This window comes from Triticum urartu, chromosome 1A, assembly GCF_056163025.1.
Source record: "Triticum urartu cultivar PI428250 chromosome 1A, HENAU_Tu73, whole genome shotgun sequence".
Taxonomy (NCBI): domain Eukaryota; kingdom Viridiplantae; phylum Streptophyta; class Magnoliopsida; order Poales; family Poaceae; genus Triticum; species Triticum urartu.
Genome location: NC_141873.1, coordinates 493,032,795 through 493,055,782, shown reverse-complemented (window position 1 = coordinate 493,055,782; position 22,988 = coordinate 493,032,795). Strand labels below are relative to the sequence as shown.

The window sequence follows — 22,988 nt, the reverse complement described above, 5'->3', positions numbered from 1 at the left end:
TATTTTTCACGGCTTCACTTATCAAGTGTTCTTGCTTAATATTTTTCTCCTTCTCCAATTTTTTATAATAGTCTATTTTTCTCTTCAACTGCTCTCGTAAGTTTCATATTAAAATTTCACAATCTTAACTTTTTTTAAACTCTACCAAGCTTAGCATTCTTCCTTAGCTATCTGCATGTCATCATCTTGCATAATCTCCTAGTAATTCCCCATCATCACATTATTATGAAAAGTAGTCATGGTAGATACGTAAATATATCGAGCCAAAATGTAATATTACACTCATCAAAATTAGTCATGTCAGCTCGTTGGCTCTATCGCATGTTATCAGGCATCATGTTTTTCTAGTTTGTTTTACAAACCCGTCGTTTTTTTATTATATGTATAATTAACTTTTTCTGTACTCACCATAATGCCAGGCACGGCCCATCTAACCACGCGAGGGGCCCCACAGGTGGGCTATCTTCCCGACAGCGCTACACCAGCCCATTTTGCCAGGTTCATATCGATCTTTCCCCTTTTCTCATTTCCCTTTCCAAATCCCTAGCCCTCCCTCTCTATTTGCGCCTCCAAATCTCGACGGCGAAAGCATGACAGCGAGCTGGGCGTCGGGCGGCGGCGGCTGTGGCGAGAAAAGCGGTGGCGACCGCAAGTTAGGTCGAACCCTGGGTCCTGCAAGCAGGTGGGCCGGATTCAGTGGCACAGGAGGCAGCGGCGGCGGATCTAGTGGAACAGGGGACGGGGGTTTCGTGGGCGGCGGCGGGCCGGGAGAACCCACGGCTAGGGTTTCTTCAGTCCTACACTTTGGTGGCAAAAAGGTAAGTTCTTTACCGTTGTTCTTTACATCCCAACATTATCTCCCATAATTCATCACCTGTGGCCAAGACAAGCTCCATCTATGTGGTCATCAGGAAACTCCTAGTGGCCGTGTCTACATAGATGCAGACAATTTTGGCAGCGCACTCGGGGGATGTGTGTTTGAGGTTAGTCTACTGAGCATGATATTCAAACTAGTACTGCTATTGCGGTCAAGCTGCAAAAAAGTTCAGTGTTTAACGCTTGCAGCGACAAGTTCAGTTATAAAATGACTTGAATTGCTCATGATTTATTTAGAATGATATCACTTCTGAGTATGTTGAATGGGTTTATGGGGAGTGGGATAGCAAAGAAAAGTCAGTCATTAAGTATCTTGCCATGAAGAACAAGAAACTGGAGACTAAGATTACAGAATATGAAGCTGAAATTAAAAGGAATGAGAAAGAAAAGAGGGCAATTGTTAAGATGCACAAGGAGATATTGCTCTATAGGGATAGGATTTTCGGATAACAGCATACCTAACTTAAGATAATCAGCAACTTCCTCCTCCTTCAGCAACTGTGCCCATCTTCACTTCTTCAGAAATTTGAGGCGGCGTGAGCGGCGCACCACACACGGAGAAGCCTTCTTCTTGACCACCGTTCTGTTGGACAGCTACGCCACCTGATCCTGAGCCACCTCCTCTTCTTCCACCTTCACTATGCCAGGGAGGAGGGGAAGGAGCTCGACGTCGATGGGCATTGTCTTGCCACCCTCGACGGCGACCGGCGCTACCATCTACACAGCGTCCTCCTCGCCCTCCTCATGGTCCAACGGCAGCACTGGCTTCGACACATGGCGGACCTGGTAGTCCGGGCTGACGGGCGCAGGGACAGCGAGCTCGACGTCGACGCGGTCCGCCTTCGACGCGACGCGTGCTGAATCTGGCCACAACGTCATGGTGGTGGAGCGGTACATCCACCACCTTGCATGCTGAACAGGGGAGTCGCTCAGCGTGGCCTCTCGCATTGCCCACACGAGTAGGACAGCCGGCGGGACGCCGCGGCCGTAGGGGAAGGCACGCTTCCTCTCGGCGTCGGTGAGGACTTTGACGAGGCCACGCGCGTGGTTGACCAACATCTCCGTGCTGGGGAACCAGCCGCACACCTCCATCAACTGCGCGCACCACCCCTCGTCATCGCCGGCGAGGTCCATCATCGCTCTCTGCCAGCCGAGGCTTCTCTCCATGGAGGCGGCTGCAGCGGTCGCCGGCGAGGGTATTCTCGATCTACTGTAGGTGGGGATAAGAGGGGAGTTCGAACCGGCACCCATGGGAGGTGGGTGAGTGTGTGGTAGGGAGGAGAGTGGTACAGTTACTTATTTAATGGCATCTAGGACGTGGGCAGGGGAAATGTACAATAATATTCTTTCTACCTCCCGCCCCGGTCATTACACAGTAAAGAATTTTTTTTGATTTTTGTTTACAGGGAAACATCTTACTTTATTTAAACAAAGACTGGGATCTCGTCTGCTAATACACTAAGGATACAATCATGGGGCCAAAGCCTCCAAACCAAAGAAACACAAGCGCCTACAGCTACCTTAGCCGAAGTATGAGCCGGCCGATTAACACAGTAAATAATTGAAGCAAGTGTTCTACTCTTGTTCCTTCTCCACTTTTCTGCACCTGATAGAAGACAAGCTAAGTTAATGAATGATACAAACTTTAATAATCCACAATGCATACAAACACTTATTTCTGATTTTGTTTGCATTTCTTGCTACGTCTAGTGTGTCCTACCAATTTGCAAGCGCCGCACCGGGTTTTCAACTCATCAAAAGAGAGTGGTCTACCATTTTTCGACACAGGGCGGCTCTCATCTGCCTTTGTTGCACCTTTGCTTGACACTTTCATAGGATCTTTAACCTCAATCATGTTGCCTTCACCATCGTCCACATATTCAACTGCACACTTACTGATGTCATTTGTTTGCTTCAACACATTTTTCTGTAGCAGATCATACTCATGACTCTTAGCTATCACAGCCTTCAAACTCTCCTGTAACTGATCCCACAAAGCAGGGTGTTTGCATGCCGCATGCATAGCTTCAGACGCTAACACACTGACCTGGCTATATTTCATTCTTTCCCCGGCCCCAGTCCAACCAAATCCCAACAGATCGCTTGTGCGCCTCGCGGGCAGTCCCAACCTTGCTTCTTTCGTGAACCGAATAAGAACTAAACACTTTGGTATTTTAGATATGTTCAAGTGCTTCAGTACATGGAATATGTGCTTGCAAGGTAGACCCTTTCGAATCATTCTTCTGCAGCTGCACCTTATAGTTTCTGCGGAATTTACTGGTGTATACTTCACCCAAAAACGGCGCTTCCGGTTATTCTTCTAGGCCACGATGTACTGCTGTGATCCGTCTCTCAGCTTAATTTCTACAATCTCCATGCCGTCAATTTTTCTAAGATCATCTTGCAACATATAGAAGTTTGCTGGACTGAAGACGTGAGAAGCAGCTATCTCAAGTTCCCTCGAGCTAGTAACTGGCACCGGTAAACTCTGTGAGGCCGTGCAGTCATCTCGCACCTCGTTTTCACGGATACGCACAACGGCGTTCTCATAGTGCAAAATCATATCCACCAGGGTCATTTCACCGTCTAGGTGGAGGTGAAGGCATGAGTTCAGGCTTTCACTCCGCTGGTTGCTTTTCATGCCAAGCCAAAACCCCTCAGTTAGATATGCCGCGGCCCACAGTCTCCTCTTCTTATACATCCGCCTCAACCATGTTACAGTTTTTTCCGACTGCCATCTTTTGGAAAATGCGTGCCATCTCTCCTCAAACGTTGCCGTGGACGTGCTGTAGTACAGAAGAGTTCGGAACTCCTTCAAGGACTTGTGACTGAGGTGAATCTTCATATTTTTCTCTATGTGCCGCGTACATATACGGTGCCACACGTCTGGCAAGACTTCGCAAATTGCCTTGATCATCGCAGCGTCGGCGTCTGTGATAACACTCTTAGGCATCTTTTGACACATGGACCTCAAAAAAGTCTGCAGAAGCCACACGTATGTCTCCTCGGTCTCGTCCGAAACTATGGCACAACCAAAAACAGTGGTCTCCCGGTGATTGTTAAGACCAACAAAAGGTATGAATGGCATACCATAGCGGTTCATCTTGTACGTGCTGTCAAATACAAGTACGTCGCCGAAGTCCTCATAGTCATGACGAGACTGGGAGTCGCACCAGAACATCCTATTCAAATGTCCTGCCTTATCTAGCCTGTACTCGAAAAAGAAGCTAGGATCCCTCTGTTTCCTACTGCCATGATGCCTATGGCTGTGGCAGCATCACCTTTTGAAAGCAGCTTCCTCTTCTCCTTGGCGCAAAGGTTGTATATTTCACGCCTGGTAAAACCAACACCGTCGTACCATACGTGTTTGCTGATGAAGCAATCCATCATGTCGTGAATTCTAATCCCTGCAGCTCCCATGGACATTATCTCATGCTTCTGATACTCTTTGATTTTTTGTGGGACCAAAGAAAAGGTACCTCGTCCGGTCCTGCCAACATATGGCTATGCTTGTCCTCAAAACTTTCAACATACCAAACCCCACGCTTTTGGTCAAGCTTGACGGTCAGGTGCGCTTCGCAAAAGCAGCGTGTCTCGGCTCTGAGCCTACGGCTGTGTCCTTCCTCGGTTAGCAACTTGCTGTCACATTTCCCTTGTCTTGAACAAACAAACCGCCTATAACGCATATGACATGACTCTGTTTTGCTATACCTGACCTTATTCTTTCTAATGCTGAAACCATTATCTCTAGCATAGCTGTTGTAGAAATCATATGCAGCATCGTGAGACGTAAAGGTCATTTCCATTATCTGCATGAACATATCCCTCTTATCATCTGCACTGGCAGTATCTTGGACATTCTTTGCCCCATCATCTTGTGTCACCTACACAATCAAACCACAGCCATGAAAATAGATTTCTAAGGTTTAACATTACTTATTTCCATAGAACATTGATTACACACATACCTCACTCATGATGACCGACGACTCGGACTCCCCAGAACCAGGTGCATCTAATGATTCGTCGTTAAGGCCTGTCTCCGCGTCGGATTCACCGTAATAGTCGTACGCATTATGACATTCGGAAATGAACTGAAAAATACAACACAAATACATAATTACTTATCATATAATATTCCTGAAGAAATTCAATTTGCATGCCAACAAATTTTTTCACTTACGTACCTGACTAATGTAATCTTCATTCGAGAGCTCCAAGTTGTTTTCCTGATCATCATCAAGCTCATCGATCTATAAATTTTCAATACAAAGATTTAATGTTGTCGGATGCCACCAAAAAATTACAACATGAAAATGCCACTCACATTAAGATCGTCCCATTCGTTCCCATTCTCTGACCGATCTTCAAGATCTGAATTTTCATCATCTGACCAATCTTCTATCCAGTCTTTCATCAGTTCTCCAAACTCCATGTCTACCATGATATCAGTTAACTCCTCGTCCGCCATTTCCTACAACCAATATTATGTATCATCACATGTGCAAACATTATCAATGATGAAATATAAAACACATAGCACACGATCATGATTGTTATGTAAACAACCGCAACCGAGACCGTTCAGATCTGCCCAACTTAGTAAGGAAGATGGCCACGGCACCCGTCGTGATCACTTTCAATCGCGAGGAACTGCACGATCTCAAAACCTAGCTTGATCTGTGATTACCTCTGCCGCCGGATACCTAGGTTAGCCGCCACATCAAATAACGATACCGGTGGTGCGCACAGCCGACGGCAACCGACGCTACGTGAACCCAGATCACGAGGAGCAGCACTACCGGAACAAGATCCACGATCGCATGCGCCGCCGGGTAGCTAGGTTACCCGCCCCGCTAGGTTAACCACTACCACTGGCGGCAGCAGTTCGTTCGATGTTGCCGCGAGCGAGACTAGAGGGGGGACGCGGGATGCGGTACCTGTGCGCGCTCGTTGGAGATTCACGACGTTGTCGCGCCCGCTGTCCGACGAGATCGCCGGCGACGAGATAGCCGCCGCTGGAGATCTACTACGTGACTTATGGAGCTGCGTCAATGCTCGCGAGATTGATAGAGCTGCTCGCGTGAATGATTGGATTCGGCAGATCTTACGTGGACGTGGGGTCGTGTGATATTTTTTTTTCAGACCAGGGTACTGTACGTATACGTTCTGGGTTATACAGGGCTAGACAGGGCTTGGATCTGGGCTGCGGCAGGCCAGGAAAAAAACAAATTCGCGGGGACAAAAATACCCCTCCGAAATTAGTTTAGGGGTAGCACTGAAGCAGGGCTCTTTGCTAGGCATGCCAAACCAACTTAAGCGATCAAAGCATGGCACTGATGTGCAAACAGTATGCGTTACCCTGGAGTGACGAAGAAGCACACATGCACGCGCATAATTTCGTGGAAATGCCAGCGCGCGTGTACTAGAAAGTAAGTATATATGGTACAAAAGAATGAAAAGCGCAGCTCAGTTTTCCCTTTTGTTGCCGTCCCATTTCAGCCAGAGCCTGGAGGAAACAGACCAGAGGCTAGGTTGGCACATAAAGTACGTACGGTTCCTTCTACGCATGCACGCACGACGGCGGTCACCCCGTCAACCCTCGTCGTTATTACGGTTTACGACGAAACAGGAATGAACGGAATCGCCGGTTAGTCACCCGCGCCTCGTCGTGGCGCGCCCGGCCGTCCCTTTCCCGGCAAACACTGCCTGGCGGTTGCCAATTGGACGTGAGAATGTTTCTACGTTGGCTTCTGTGCTGCGGGGCTTCTGGACCACGCCACGCCCCCATGCACACGGCGCCAGTCAAGTGAGGCCAACTCCGAAACGCAATCTTAAATGGACGCTCGTTTCGTCCGTTTTTCGTTCGTTTAGAGATAGTAATGTGGCCGTGTCCGTCTAGATTTATAGATGCGCCATATCCGGTTCGCATACATTTTTTTTCTTCGCAAACATATATGTTTTATTTTTATCATTGATTTTTGATACATGAAAGCACGTCATCAAATCTTAACTAGAATAGCAAGACTAAAGAAAACGAAAATCACAATAAGACATTTTAGAAGATATCCAACTTCCATAATTGTTTCCGTTAGTTGGATTAGTGCCTTCTCGATGCATTCATTGTTGATGTGCGGAGGCTCGATCTTGCGTGCTTCTTTCTTCTCTGAGTCTAAAGAAGTAGACGTTGCTTACTTGCATCTAGCTTTTATTCTAGCAACAAGTGAACTAGTCTCATCTCTGGTCTCTATTATAGCTAAAAGTACACGAACATCTACTAAACTGTGATCTATCAATATAGATGTATTCTTCTTCCCAATACCAAAAGTTGCATCCATTCTACACAATAAAAATTTAAGTTAGCACAATTAGTCGAATCTGAAAGCACAACGAAGCTAAAGTAGCACATATCTCATCGTTTAAGCACTTGATGAACACCTATTCAGGATGTTCCAGCGTTGTAGACACACGGCACAACACCTTCTTTGGGCGGTCGTCGCACTTAATGAGTGGCAACGGTGCGTCAACGAGCTTTTGGGCCAGCACCGAGCCCGGCCGACCGATGTTCCGGTATCTGCCGGCGGACCGCCCACGGTGTAGATCCGAGCGGTTAGAGGAGAACTCAGCACCTGCATGCAGCCTTGCCGGGGCCTACCGGCCCGGTGCCCGGCCAGTCCATGCCACGGCCGGCCTCCCGCAGCCGGGCGACCTCAAGTCCGGCCGGATCCGCTCCAAATCCGACCGTCGGGAGCGCAAATTAGGTGGTCGTGGTTGGTTAGCTCGGGGCGTCGAGGGACGAGAGGGGCGGAGGGGCTGCAAGAAGGGTTGGGGCGACCGCGCGGCCGATCTGCACAGAGGCAATGGCGGCGACGGCGAGGGACGAGAGTGGCGGGGGTGCGGCTAGAGGGGGGTGGGTGGGGGACAGAAAAAGAGGAGTTTGTCTCCCCGATGGGCAGGCCAGGAGAGGATATGGGCAGGCGCCGATTCTGCCACATACTCAGCTCAAACTTGGGCCATGAATGGATTAAAAACAGATAAAAAAACAGACGACGGTTCGCTTGCGGCTGCGCGTTGGAGACTTGGAGGCCCGACCTGTCCATTTACTCATAAAATGAGGTCGCGCGTTGGAGTTGGCATGAGGAATCTTGCAAGGATTGGAAGGTCTCATGGTATGTGGCTCCCCTGCTAACTTGTCTAGGTCGACTTGGACTCGTATGTATCTACCAGTGTGTGGCTTGTGGCAATTGGCAAACCGGGCAGCAAACCTGGAGGGGTACCGTCGATCGCCGGTTGGAGTATGCGGTGGCATCATTCCCTCTCGTTCTCAGATTTTCCCCATACGTGGTCTGTGTGGATCTTAATTACTTCGTGGATCAGTGAACCCCGTTCTACAGCCTGCAGCATGCTGGCCAAGCTTGGTTGGGGCGATGTGCGCGTCATGGGTCGCAAGTGGGGTACATGCATACATCGAAGAGTTGAGTAGGGATTAGCTGAGAAATCGATGACTGACCACTGAAATGGATCGAACCATCCTACGCTGCACCTACTCACGTACGTACCGGCTCGTGTGGTCAACAACCAACACAATTGTTTTTCACCAAACCAGGGAGACATGGCACCTAAGAGCAACTCTAGCATACCCCCTATAATGCGGACCATTATAACGCGTTTACAGTTCATGAATAACGCGTTTTAAGTATCGCTTTTAGCTGCGGCCGAACAGACCCTCAAATTTAAATCATAAAATAGAATATTCACTTATATTCTTACCTCACGTCTTCTTCTTTCTCTCGCCCGTGTTCATGGTCTACTAGCTTGCTCCCGTAAAACCCGACGGACAACGCACAAGGCGGTCAAATACGGAGCCACCGACGACCAAATACGAAGCGCACGAACCGGCCAATCCGGGAGCTAGCTAGCTCCTCCGTCGCCGTAGCGAGAGACGCGGTTGGAGCGGCGCGGATAGCGGACGCGGACGGGCTGCCGACGTTCAGGGATGGGCGGGGCGGCGCGGATGGCGCACGCGGAAGTTTTCGTGGCAGTTGGGCTCCCGTCAAATGCTTTCTCCCAATACATGGCATCACAGAAGCGGACGCGCGGATCGGGAGGAGGTTTTTACCGCATCCCTTAAGAAAATAAAAGTCGAAGGTGTATAAAGTGCCTGTTCGGGCTACTTTTTCTGTCCGAAACTGAAAACTGATGGTTATTTTACAGTTCGATGGGATATAAAGGGTTCGCTAGAGTTGCTCTAAATGGTTGGCAATAATTACGGCCCATAGGCCATAAATGTATAGCACCTGCGCTTACAACGCACATCTAAAGTACTCCGGAAAAAAAATCCGAATGAATCAACCTCGGGATAGACATGCGAGGACTCTGTCAGCGTGTGCATGGGTGCTCTAAGGCTGATCAACTGAAATGTTTGGGGATGTCCACGCTTTGGCATGGTATTTTGGTTGTCTGTTTTGCAGCTTCGCCTTTCATTTGCACGAGACTTTTGATCCGATCCCTGTTCGACAATCACGTGACGTGCTCTGATATGATTTAGTATGGATGGTTACTTGGTTAGGTGTGCACAACAGTATGCTAATTGGATGCAAAACGTTGTATGCATATCAATGCTCTCATTTGTAATGCGGGGCGTTCGTGGTTTTCCTTAACAGAAACTCATCTGGCACCAACCCATACATAATAAATAAAATTGTAACATAATTGGTTAGAACAAACATTTTAATTTATGATAGACAACATATCCCTTTTGATGAAAGCAATATTTTTATGGGTTGTCATTGGGCACAAATCTCTATCACACATGATGTGCTTGTACATGATTCTCAAAAAAATGATGTGCTTGTACATGCATTTACTCCACACATGTACATGAATTTACTCCACACGGTGCCCTTTCGTTGGGGCAACCAAACACTCATGATGCATCGGCGAATCATACCTAGATCTCAGGATCACCATTCACTACGTAGCATCTTCTTGGTTAGTGGCAGAGTAAACCCATTCTCAGAGCCTGGGCAATGTATAGTTCTAATTGGGGTGTCGAATGTTTACGCGTCCAGGTTCCTTGTTCAATCCTTGCTCTCCTGTAATGTATCCGTGTAGTTCACCAACTGAGCTCGGGCAACCGCCCAGGCTTGCCATGTTGTGGCTCCGCCAATGGTCCTAGTGCCGCCCATTCCAAGAACACAAGAAGACTCGTTTGCCTCTCAGTCGGCATCTAAGGAAATGCTGGACTCTAATTTAGATTACTGAGCATGGTTTTTTGGACAAGAGGAAGACAAGCGATGCCCATATATAGTAGTTGCAAAATAAGCATGCATGTAAGAGTCCGGAGAACATAAAAGTTATTTAAAGCTAGAAGGTACACAGAGATAGGAAAGGCAAATAAGAGTTGTTGAACCTTTATGATGGGAGTGAAGTCTTGCAAGTGAACATATGCACACATGCCATGGATGAACCTAAGATGCACACAAAGGAGTTGGTTAACAAGCAATCTTTGGATTTTGTGATAGAAAAATTGAATAAAGAAGTTAAATAGATTGACGTTTGCTAGATGTGACTCAAATCCGCATATCCACACAGTTACATAATTTATATTCAATACTTAGTATGCAACAATTAGATTAAGACTAGTCAAAAACATACATCATTTACATATCTCGGATGCAAAAAAACATGTGTATCCTTTCCTGCAATGTAAAGAATCAATAATATGTGGCGTGTACAGAAATAACAAGTGGCGGAAAAATATATGGATATAACATTCATATTTTTCTCTCAAACAACATATCATATCAATGTAAAACTTTATATGTCCACATAACTTTGTTGATATTTTTCATATTTTGGTATATAAAAAATAGTAGAGGGTGTAAGTACACGTGAACTTAGAAAATTAACCCAATACTTAATTACATAATGAAGAGATTACCAAGTGCACTAACAATCCAGTTATCAAGGTTTTTTGATCCACCCGAGCATTGGTATGGGAGACAAATTTCCATGTGGTTGCCACTAAGCACAATTGTTTTTTCACCAAATATATGCACGTATATGCATATCTAAGAAACCTTGCCCCCTTTCTTTCACACCATGATTCATTCCGGTGCACTGCTGAATCATAACTAATCAAAGGATCACCATTGGCTGCGTAAGTCTCCCGGTGTCGCCTATTCCATGGACACAAGCAGTCATTTTGCCTCCCGACCGATATACATGTAGCAGCCTATTGAGCATGATTTTTGCGCTCGAGGAAAATGAGTGATGCAAAAATATGAAAGCAACAGAATAATCAAGAAAAGTCTAGAAAAGTCCTGATTTGTCTGAGAGCAGATAGATACACAAAGATGGAAGGAAGCAAATAGGAGTTGGTGAATTTTTCTGGCACGAGTGAAAAATCCCACTAGAGCTATTGTGCAACAATGCAAGTGAACATAGCACATGGCACAAACATACCTATGATACAAGTGAGGAGTTGGCCATGAAGCAAGCCTTGGGTTTTATGACGAAGAAATTGAACAAGTGATAATTAGCTTGATGTTAGCTACCTGTGACCCACACCCGCAAAAAAAAAACTAGCTGTGACCCAACCCCACACTTATGTATATTTTGGATTATATAACTTTACCAGAGTTGATACTTAGTACGCAATGATTAGGTTAAGGCAAGCCAAGCATACATCATTTACATATTATGGAGGTAAAAAATAACATGACATGTTATTCGTTTATACTCTTAATCAGTTTCACCATGTTTATGCATCCCTAAATTGTGTGTTCTATGGCTGGTGAATAGCTGTCATGTTAGCAGGAAGATCCCTCATGCAATCAAGTTGCTCTCTTGAAATTTTAGAAGGTGTGAACGACCAATAGTGTTGATGCATGGATGATTCGTTAACAAGTTGGGCAGAAGCACTCTATAATTGCCATGCACTAGACATGTTTACAGGTGCCACTATTTCAGCATCCAATGCTCATGTCTTAACTCTTAAATGAGTGAAACTACATCGAGAAACTATACAAAGAGCAAAATAAGTGAACACACACTAAATATTTGGTGGATGGATGTGTTGAATTTATAAGGGCCCTCGCGGTAGCATTAGAAAGATGTGAAAAATGAGTGGTGTGCAGTAACGTCAGAAAGAAGGGAAGCCACAAGAACGCAGAGAAGACTACAATGTGGTGACTTGTCGTGTCTGGGAAATGTGCCAAAATGTGGTGACCAAATGTAGTACTATGTGTTTTGATCACTTCCCATATAAGTGTGCGAGCGAGATGCATGGTCAAGATCCAAATACACTTGTGTAGTTGCGCGCACACACACATATTATTGGTGGTAATGTCAATGTGGTGTAAATGCTGGTTCAAAAAAAGTACTGTAATTACTGGTCCAAGACCCACAGTCCTGTGTTCTAAAAAGGACATTATAGTGAGTATGGCGTTTTGGTGGCCGAGCTACCTGGAGGCCAAAATCTGTGCCATCTAGGATAGTGTTGTGATGTGTGTTGATTTGTTTTCTCGTGGATATACGCCGAGTATTCTTTTTTTGCGAGGGTAAAAAGAGTTTCATTCCATATTCATAGGGTTACAATCAAATGGCAAAAGCTCCTCAATGCGAGGAGGCCCCTGTCCAAGCCATACAGCAGTAGTGCTCTCTGTACGACTATACATAGCCAAGCGATCTGCTACCCTATTCTGTTCTCGCTTAAGTTTCAAATGAATAAACTCTCTTTCACCCATAAGAAGACGAATCTCAGCAACTAAATGACCATGAGCCGACTGGGAGAGACTTTCACTGGTCAGAGACAAAAGAGCTTGGGAAGAATCAGATTGAACAATGATAGGCAAATTGCAATGCTGAATTGCTAGTGTTATTCATGTTATTCCTTTATTCATTTATACTCTTAATCAGTTTCACCATGTTTATGCATCCCTGAATTATGTGTAGTTCTATGGCTGGTGAATAGCTGCCATGTTAGCAGGAAGATCCCTCATGCAATCAACTCGCTCCCTTGAAATTTTAGAAGGTGTGAACAAGATTGACCAATAGTGTTGATGGATGATTCGTTAACAAGTTGGGCACGAGCACTCTATAATTGCCATGCACTAGACATGTTTACAGGTGCCACTATTTCGAAAAAGCATCCAATGCACTGCTGCTCATGTCTTAACTCTCAAATGAGTGAAACTACATCGAGAAACTATACAAAGAGCAAAATAAGTGAACGCACACTGAATATTTGGTGGATGGATGTGTTGACTTTATAAAGCCCTCGTGGTAGCATTAGAAAGATGTGAAAAATGAGTGGTGTGCAATGTAATGTCAAAAAGAAGGGAAGCCACAAGAACGTGGGGAAGACTACAATGTGGTGACTTGTCGTGTCTGGGAAATGTGCCAAAATGTGGTGACGAAGTGTAGTATGTGTTTTGATCGCTTCCCATATACGTAAGTGCGCGAGTGAGATGCAAGGTCAAGATCCAAATACACTTGTATAGTTGCGCGCACACATATATTATTGGTGGCAATGTCAATATGGTGTAAATGCTGGTTCGAAAAAAAAAGTAGTGTAAACACTGGTCCAAAATCCAAACTCATGTGTTCTAAAAAGGACATTATAGTATTCTGTAAAAACCAGAAGCTAGCTGGCGTCGCTGAGGACTTGTAGTGACATTCTGTAAAAATGTAGTGTAATTAATGTACATTCCGTGTATCTGCAATTTGTTAGGTATATCTCATGGACACAACCGCAGCAGCGGGGGCAGCCAGAATTAAGGAACGCATTGGAACCGCCGGGTCGATGGTTTATGGCGTCACGGCCGCGTAACCGTGACGCCGGGCGCCACCACCACGTTAATGGCGGTGTGTCCATCGTCGCTCGTCAGTGTGCTAAGCATCTGAGACTAAATCCCCGATCTATGAGGATCGCCCGGGCGGGTTAATGGGCCGTCAGCGTCACTTTTTTACGTTGTAACCGGGAATGCTTATGCTTTGCTACTGCTAGTGCACTGAGTAGGTTTTTTCAGGAATGCTAGTGCACGTAGTAGCATGAGCACTCTCGTCTTAGCTAGAGTCTCATTCGTTATACGATCGCTTTGTGAGATCAAAGTAACTCAAACAACAAATAATCAGTTTATTACGGCGCGGTAGAAAAGTGCATGCATGCATGCATGCTTGCAGGCCGGCTACTTTTCACGTCAGTCGTAACTCGTACGCCATGCTTGCATTGCATTGCATTGCATGAGCGTTCGATAGATAGATAGCGTCCACTTAAGAACCTTAGCCTAGCCGCAGCAGCTCAATTCAAACCTCGCCACCCAGCTACAACTAGGCAGCTCCGTCCTCGGCCACACCATCACCATGGTCCATGGTCCATGATACGCGAAAAGGTAGCAATCGGACGCGTTCCGGCCGGTTCGGGTGACGACGCCGGCTAGCCTTGGCGCTTCCCGCCACGGCAACGGCGACCCGCTCGTCTCTTCCTCCGGGGTCACTGTGTCCGTCCGGCCGGTGCGGCGCCTGGCACGCGCGGGTGCCCTCGCGCCGAGGACATCGTCCACCATGTGTCGTCGCTATCTTTCCCCTCCCCTCTTCCCCTGTCCCGCGCACATACGGTGGATATACCGGATATGCATACTGCACACGTGTGTCTGTTTGAGCCTCTATTTGTCTGTTCATGCAGCCATACTTTTTATTTTATCTCTTATCTGTCGAGTAATTTATGCGTGATTGATGAAGATGAAGAAAGAGCAAGAAAAAAATGAATAAAGAAAGACAGAGAAAATGTGTTCCGGGGTGGGCCACGTCGGACTGGCCGAACGTGTCACGAGCCCTCATATTCTCCCTACATTTGTTATAAATATCAGGGTTCGCGGACAGCCCGAACTTATAGAAATGATATGAGGCATTCGTTTGGGTCATTTTTTTCTTCTCTCTTGTCCGGTCACTGAACGGTCGCGTCCGCGGATGTTTAAGGATGATCTGAGAAGCCCCACTGTAGATGCTCTTATCCTTGCTTTTGTTTTCCCTCCTCGTGTGTGTGCCACATTGAGTTGAGCCGAAGGTGTGTGTGAAACGCCGGTGCTTTTGGTAGCGATTGATAGATCCATCGATCATGGGTGGGCGCGCATCTCTTTCCCTCTTCCTAGTATCACGCGCGCGTGCACCTTGTCTTTGTTTGTGCGCTGCCGGAAAAAGCCCTCCCCGCCCAATGTGCACGGCTCGTCCTAAATTTCTTAAGCTTGATTGCTACCCATAACGCATGTACTTCCGTCGTCCCATAATGTAATACTCCCTCCATTTCAAAATAAATGACCCAACTTTATACTAAATTTGTATAAAGTTTAGTCATCTATTTTAAAATGGAGGAAGTACGTCTTAATCCCTAGTTTCTTGACTAAAGGGTCTGTCTCCCAAGACTATACTAGCTAGGCAGGCCGAACCAAAGCTATAAATCAAAGTGTCATTGGCATGCAAGCATGCATTACCTTGTCACGAGAACAAGCACGCAGGCACGCGGATAATTTGGTGGAAATGTCAGCGCGCGTATACTAGAAAGTTAAGTACTCCTACAAAAGAAAGAAAAACGCAGCTAACTTTCCCCCTTTTGCTGCCGACCCATTTCAGTCAGAGTCGGGAACGCAAAGTTGAGACTCGGAGAGAACAGAGGCCAGGTCGGAACGTAACGTACGTTCACAGTTCCTTTTACGCACGCAGGGCGGCAGTCACCCCGTCAATCCTCTCGTCGTTATTACGGTTTACGACGAAACAGGAAGAACGGAATCGCCGGTTAGTCACCCGCGCCTCGTCGCGGCCGTCCGCCCGTCCCTTTCCGGGCACATAGTAGCCTGACAGTTGCCAACTTTCTTTGGACGTGAGAATTTGACCCTGAAAGGCCATGGCAAGGCCTGCCCATGACGGAGGACAGAGATGCCCGCGCAGTGTTTGATAGTTTGGTAAGCATCTCGGTGGGGGAAGGCACTAAGGTTCTGTTTTGGCGAGACCGATGGATTCATGGTTTCTCTGCAAAGGATATTGCACCACTAATTCATTCGAAGGTGGATACGAGGACGGTTAATAAGAGAACGGTAGCGGATGGTCTGGAGAATGGGAGGTGGCTGCAGGATTTATCTGGAGATCTCGGCTTTGGTGACCACATGCAGCTCATTCATCTCAACCTCGCGATTAGCTTGGTCCAGCGGGACGTCTCGCGACCGGATGCCTTTTCGTGGCCTGCTGACCCGTCTGGTTGCTATACTGCTCGGTCGACATATCAACGGCTTTGTCTTGGTGCAATCGTGGTGCCTTATGCAGTTTGCATTTGAAAGAGTTGGGCTCTGTTCAAGTGCAAAATCTTTGCTTGGTTGGCGGTGCAACACCGTATTTGAACCTCGGATAGGAGAGCGAGGCACGGGTTACAAGATCGAGCTTCCGCATGCTTTACGTGTCTTCAAGAGGAAGATAACGCAGAGCACATACTAGTCCAGTGTGTGTACGCTAGGGAGGTGTGGCATATCATGTTTGATGCTTTGGGCTTGCAGGCAACCATTCGGGATGTGTAGGATCAACTCTTGGATTGGTGGTTGGCACAACGTGCAAGATGGAGCCGTGACGCCAAGAGGGGCTTTGACACGGTGGTGATTGCGGTGATTTGGGCTCTATGAAAGCAGCGTAATGCGGGAGTCTTTAATAGGACTAACCAGCAGCTTAATGCGTCGGATTTGGCGAGGTCTATTACTGGAGAGCTGCGGGAGTGGAAGGCGGCCGGCCTAGGAGGAAGACGTTTCGCTGGGTTTTGTGAGACAGTAGGCTTGCATTAGTTAGGAGGTGTGTTGGGGTGTTGGCCTTGGGGGTTTGCCTGTATTCACCCAAAGTCTTTTGTACATTGCTTTTCTGCTCTCTTTTATAAAAGTAAGACACACTTTTCGCGTGCTCTCGAAAAAAAAAAATTTGATCTCCTGTGCTCGGCAATTCGGCATAATATTGGTGTTGTCGTCGAGCTACGTCGACCTCTTCAGTCTGGGAGTTCTGGACCAGCACGCCCACATGCACAACACGCCAGTTCAGCGAGGAATCTTTGCAAGGATTGCAACTTGGAAGACTTGGCTCACGTACGTGCGTGCCTGGTCGACTTGGACTCGTGTGTGTGGCCGGCGGCAAGCCAGGCAGAAGACGTGCCTGACCTGGAAGGATGCCGTCGTCTCGATCGCCCGTTGGAGTACGCGATAGCTAAGCATTCCCCCTCGTTTTCAGATTTTCCACATGCCCGGTCTGCGTGTGGATCTTTAAGTACGTCTCCCTCCGGTCCTTTTTACTCTGCGTATTAGATTTGTGCAGAGTCAGACTTTGTAAAATTTGATCAAATTTATACTAAAAGATATCAACATCTAAAAAATCAAATATATATACTATATATGAAACTATATTTAATAATCAATCTATCAATATTGCTTTGGCATTATGAATGTTGATAAAAAAATATTATAAATTTGGTCAGAGTAGAGATGCTTTGACTTCGGACAAAACTTATATGAAAAAGCGGAGGGGTACTTTGTGGATCGATGAATCTCCATTCTAAAACCTGCACGCCCACGGGTGGACCCAAAATGGATGGACCATCATATGCCTGCACCCAACTCTCGTACATGCACACTCATCTGGCCAACAACCGACACGATCGTCCTCACACCAGAGAAACATGTCACCACCTAGCCTACTACGTGTATCGAAATCAAGCTAAGGACATGCAGTGCCATGGCCATCCCACGACATGCGAAGACGCCTGTCAGGAGACGGAATGGTGTACCGTCGGTGGTTTGGTCATATCTTTGGTCCCAACAGAACCGCCTCGCGTATCACATCTTCTAGGCTACAACAATGTCGTTCCATTCGGGTCAAAAATAATAATGTCATTTCGTTTCCGCGTCTGGACTCTGGAGGGTATTTTAGAAGCTACACTACTTTTAGTCCAAGTAAGAGGCAAATCTAATTCTTTTTTTAAGTATATAAGAGCTCGGTGAAGGATTTCAAAGAATGGTGATGGTTTTTCGATCGACTAGCAGATTCTCAAGCGTGTCCATACCGTCAAGGCTGATCAGCTGAAATGTTTGAGGATGTCCACTCTGATGTAAATATATAGTGGAGATGTGGGCATGGTCTTTTGGTTTTCTGTTTTGCGGCTTCGACTTTCATTTGTAATGCAATATTGAGTTGGTGGTTTTCCTTAACAGAAATTCATGGGGCACAAATTAAAAAGTAAATTTAGTTGGTTAGAACAATCTTTCTAAAATTTGAGGCATACGCATATGCCTTTTGATGAAAGAGTTAATTGCAAAATTAAGAGATATGCATTCATGTTCACACAAGCAAAGAAGCGGGATGCAATATTTCATGGGTTACCATTGGGCACAGTTCTTTATCATCCAAGATGCGCTTGTATGTGCATCTGCCCGCATTGCTCCTTTTTATTCGGACTATAAAAAACTCATGGTGCATTTGTGAACCATACCTAGATCCCAAGATCATCATTTGCCGCTTAATATGTTCCCAGGGCCGCTCATTCCAAGGATACTAGAAGACTTAGTTTGCCTCTCGGTTGGCATCTAAGGAAACGTCGCGCTCTAACCAAGATTATTGAGCTTGTTTTTTGCACATGAGAAAGACAAATGATTCTTATATATATAATAACAACAAAGTAACCATGTGAGACTTGAGATAACATAAAAGTTATCTAAGAGCAGAGAGATACACATAGATAGGAGGCAAATAAGAGCTGTTGAACCTTTATGATGGGAGTGAAGTCACACCGGAACTCTTGTACGTTTGATGCATTACAGGGTCATGCAAATGAATATATGCACACATGGCATGGATGAACCCAAGATGCAAGCAGACGAGTTGGTGTTAAGAAGCAAACTTTGCATTTATGGTTGCCAATAAGAATATGTAGCAGAGTCATGTTGTTTCCCTCAAAAAAAATATTGAATAAATGAGTTAAAGGAGCTTGATGTTTGCTAGATGTGAGTTGTGACAGAAATCCACATTTCCATGCATTTTATTACAGTCAGTACTTAGTATGCAACAATTAGGTTAAGACTAGCCAAAATACACCATGTACATATCCTCGAGGTAAAACCAACAACATGTGTGTTATTCATTTAAATACTTAATCGGTTCAACATGTCTATGCGTCCTTGCATTGCCTACAGTTCTACCACCGGTGAATAGTTTTCCCATGGAGTTGCTTAACAAGAAGATATGCAATTCAATCAACCCGCTCTCTTGAAAATCAAGAGGTGTGAAAAATGGTGACCAATTGTGTTGATGGGTGATGTTAGCATCTTAGCATTGGCATGTGCTAGGCATGCTTTCCCGGTGCAACTCATTGTACAAAACAACCAATGCAGGATGCTCATTTTTAACTTTCAAACAACTGAAATTTCACTGACAAAATGACAACAGAACAAAGACATGTGAGATTACAGTGAATATTTGGTGGATTAATGTGTTGGATTTTAAGGATCATCTGAGTAGTATAGAAAGATCGGAATTATCAAGAGTGGTGTGTGAACTAACATAAGAAAGAAGGGAATTCAAAAGAACTAGTGATTGACTACGGTGTGGTGGCTCGTTGTATCTCCGAAATGCCTCATTATCATCTTAATTCTAACCTTCTCTCCATCTCCACAAACTATGAAATCAAAATCTTTGCATTACACTTTGTTTTTCTCCACAAATTTAAAACTAATTTCGATATTTCAAACTTAGAATGTAACCGTACGAAGTTTCTATTTGGTCACTTCTCCCTCTCATCTGCACCATCATTTTTTTCTGGTGCATCACTTAATCTACCGTCGATCAAATGGTCACAATTTGCTGCTTGTTAGTCTCCCACTTGTGCCCATTCCAAGGATACAAGCAAACTGATTTGCCTCCTGATCGGCATCAAATGAAACATTTTGATTTTTGCGCGAGTGGAAAACATGCAATGCACATATATGGAAGCAAGAAAGCAGACGCGGGACAAGGAGATAACACAAAAGCAGGAGGAACGAAATAATTGTTGTTGAACCTTGTGACATGAGTAAAGTCTCATTGGGCTTTGGTGCACCGATGCATTGATAAGGTCATGCAAGTGAACATGTACACACATGGCACATATAAACCTAAGTTGCACCTAGAGGAATTATTTGGTCATGAAGCAATCTTGGGATTTATGATAGCAACACTAAACAAATGAATTGAGTACCTTACTGTAGCTAGCCTTTCTTTGCAGGAACGCCAAAAAGATATATTAAGTAGTACAGACCTTACAAAAATAACCTCAAAGAAATTTTAAAACATACAAATCTTGGGGTGTCAAACTTTTCTTCTTCCAAATTCACCGATGACTGCCAATTCACCGATGAATCCCCGTTAGCAAAAATTGTTGTGCCTCAGGGCCTCGGCCTTGGCAGAGCAAACTTGTTGAAAACTAGGAGCTTGTACAAGCAATGCTGGACAGTCATTGATGTAGACCAAAAGATGTTGATTTGCATGATCCTCATAGATATAATTGCCACCCCGGAGAATGCTGGAGAGAACATGTAGAACACCCTAGGTCCTACCAGACAAAGTCAAGGAGCACAAATCTCACACGCTTCCAGACAAGGCCGAGGCGTGTGAGATATTTGTTCCGCTGGGGATACACCATCCTCCACGTGCCTCCCCATGATACGAAGAAGCGCCACTGAAATGAGAGCGTCGCGGGGAGATCCTATTCCATGTCAACAACAACAACATCGTCTAGCCACCGCCGGTCACAGATGAAAGCTAATTTTATTCCTAACCCCTGCAATGGACCGAAACTCTAGGCCCCCTGCCACCTCCTATCCCTGGAGCTCTAGACTAATGGAGAGGGTGCACGCGGCCTCGCCGGAAAGGATAGTTGCAATTCCTCTTTCAAAAGAGCTAGTTGTGGCCCAAATCTATCTTTCTGGACATTTTAGAATATATAATTTTATAGTAGTTAACACATAGTACGTAACGATTCGGATAAGACAAGACAAACATATACCATTATATCCTGAAGATAAAAACAATATGGCATGTTATTTATTTATACCCTCAATTAGATTCACCAAGTGTATGCATCCATGCATTGTCTTCGGTTCTAGAGTCGGTGAATGGTGGTCATGTCGTAATCCTTAGCAATATTCCCGTTTCAATCGAGAAACTCTTGAAATTTGAGAAGCCGTGAAAAATATTGACCAATATGGTTGATGTATTATGCTTTAACATGTTGAAGGGTGACATCTTATCATTTCCATGTGCTTGACATGCTTCGTAGTGCCACTCATTCCAAAAAGTATCCAATGCTTCGGTGGTCAATCTTAATTCCTAGATAGGTGAAACTTCAATAAGAAAATAATGACAGAATAAAAACATGTGAACACATAATGAATTTTTTTGTGGACAAATGTGTTGGTTTCAAAAGGACTATCCATGTAGCATCATGAAATGTAAACAATGAAGAGGGATGTGCAAAGTAACATTATAAAGAATGGAAGCCACAAGTGTTGGAAATATGCCCTAGAGTCAATAATAAATGTGATTATTTATTTACACACTTATAGTTAATGTTTATTTTCTATGTTATAATTGATATGGTTCTTAAATGTGAGATTCAGAGAAAAACTCATAAGCATGTGTGGAAACATAAACACAACAATAGGTTGCTAGTCTCGCCTTTAAGACTAGCTCATGTGTTGCATGATTATCCTGTTTTCCTGATCACAGGGCATTGCTAAATTACCAAGGATGACGGAAACAATGAGGGCACGTCGTTATCAGAACAATGATGTTGTACAGACCCAAACGAACGATAATATTGCGAGAACACATCATCATAAGTTATTATAGTAGTGTCATGCAGATATTGACTTATACTCACTTCCTTAGACCATGTGAGTATCAAGTACCTTCATACTGTACGGTGCACGTTGGGGTTCATCAAGCATTACCCGTAATAGGGTGATTATAACAAACACTTTAGGTTGTATTGGAGAAGTGTGTCAAGGGACTTGATAGGTAATGATTAGGATTCTTCCCTTTGATGATGGAGATATATTCTTCGGGTGCTCTCGGTATTACCATATCTACCATCATATGGCTAGACATAGCGTGATATGATCACAGGGATGCTGAAATACGGTAGAGAAAAAAAAGGAAATGCCGATAAGTTGGTATAGTGATCAAGTTGTTGCTTCACACGAATGCCAAAAGTCTCACCTCTGGTTTTGTAAGTATCGCGAATCAAATGGAATGATGTAGGGAAACTAAAGGTTCACTCGATAACGATTCATGTAGATGTAGGGGTCAATATGGATGCCCGGAACCCGCTATTGATCATTTACCGGAATAGGTCCTTGTCATGGGTTCATTTCACCAAACCTGCAGGGTCACACGCTTAAGGGTCATCGATCTGTTGAGTGATAGAAGTGGTGTGAGTTTATGAGAATTGCATCGGAAAAGTTTCTAAATCAATGGAAGTGTTTCGAAGAGAGAACCGATGTGGGGGGGGGGGGATAAAAAACGGAGAACCAAAAAAATTTGGGTTACCCTAGAAACCCTCCAAAAGGCCCTAGAAGTTTTCGGAGCCTCCTAGAATTTCTAGAGGGTGCCACAGAGCTGCCACTTGGCTCGGCCAAGTTGGGCCATGGGGCCCATTAGGAGTGCCCCGCCCTTGCTTGGGGCGCAAGCCCCAAGTGGCAGTTAGGGTTGGGGGGGGGGGGGGGGGGGGGTTAGTGCGTCGACCCTAGATGGGGGCGCCCCCCTCCCCAAGTCAGCCACCCCTTGGACTATATAAATACAGTTTGATTCGTAGGACAAAAAAATTGTTGTTTTCTGCTAAGTTTCCCAACAACAAGAACTTTGGGAAGAATACTATGTGGTTCCTCGTCGCGACTAGTACAGCCGACCACTATTAAGCTCCCCTCCGCCCCAATCGCTCATGACAACGAAAAACTATGTATTATAATGCTATTAAGAATCCTAAAAAAATGACATCTTTCAATATTAGAACCTACTATGTTCTGGTCATTGCAAGTAGTTCTGACAATCTCATC

At 45.3% G+C, this 22,988-nt stretch overlaps 1 long non-coding RNA gene and 1 pseudogene across 1 annotated transcript; both read right to left on the bottom strand.

Annotated features, from left to right (window-relative positions):
- Positions 1-2,548: 2,548 nt before the first annotated feature.
- Positions 2,549-3,721, bottom strand: LOC147991908 (protein FAR1-RELATED SEQUENCE 9-like; annotated as a pseudogene).
- An 867-nt stretch (positions 3,722-4,588) lies between these two features.
- LOC125514893 (uncharacterized) lies at positions 4,589-5,369 on the bottom strand. Its single transcript, XR_015614557.1, has 3 exons — positions 5,064-5,369; positions 4,845-4,970; positions 4,589-4,760 (listed from the first exon to the last, which is right to left on the bottom strand). It is a non-coding gene; the product is annotated as an uncharacterized LOC125514893 (long non-coding RNA).
- Positions 5,370-22,988: the final 17,619 nt, after the last annotated feature.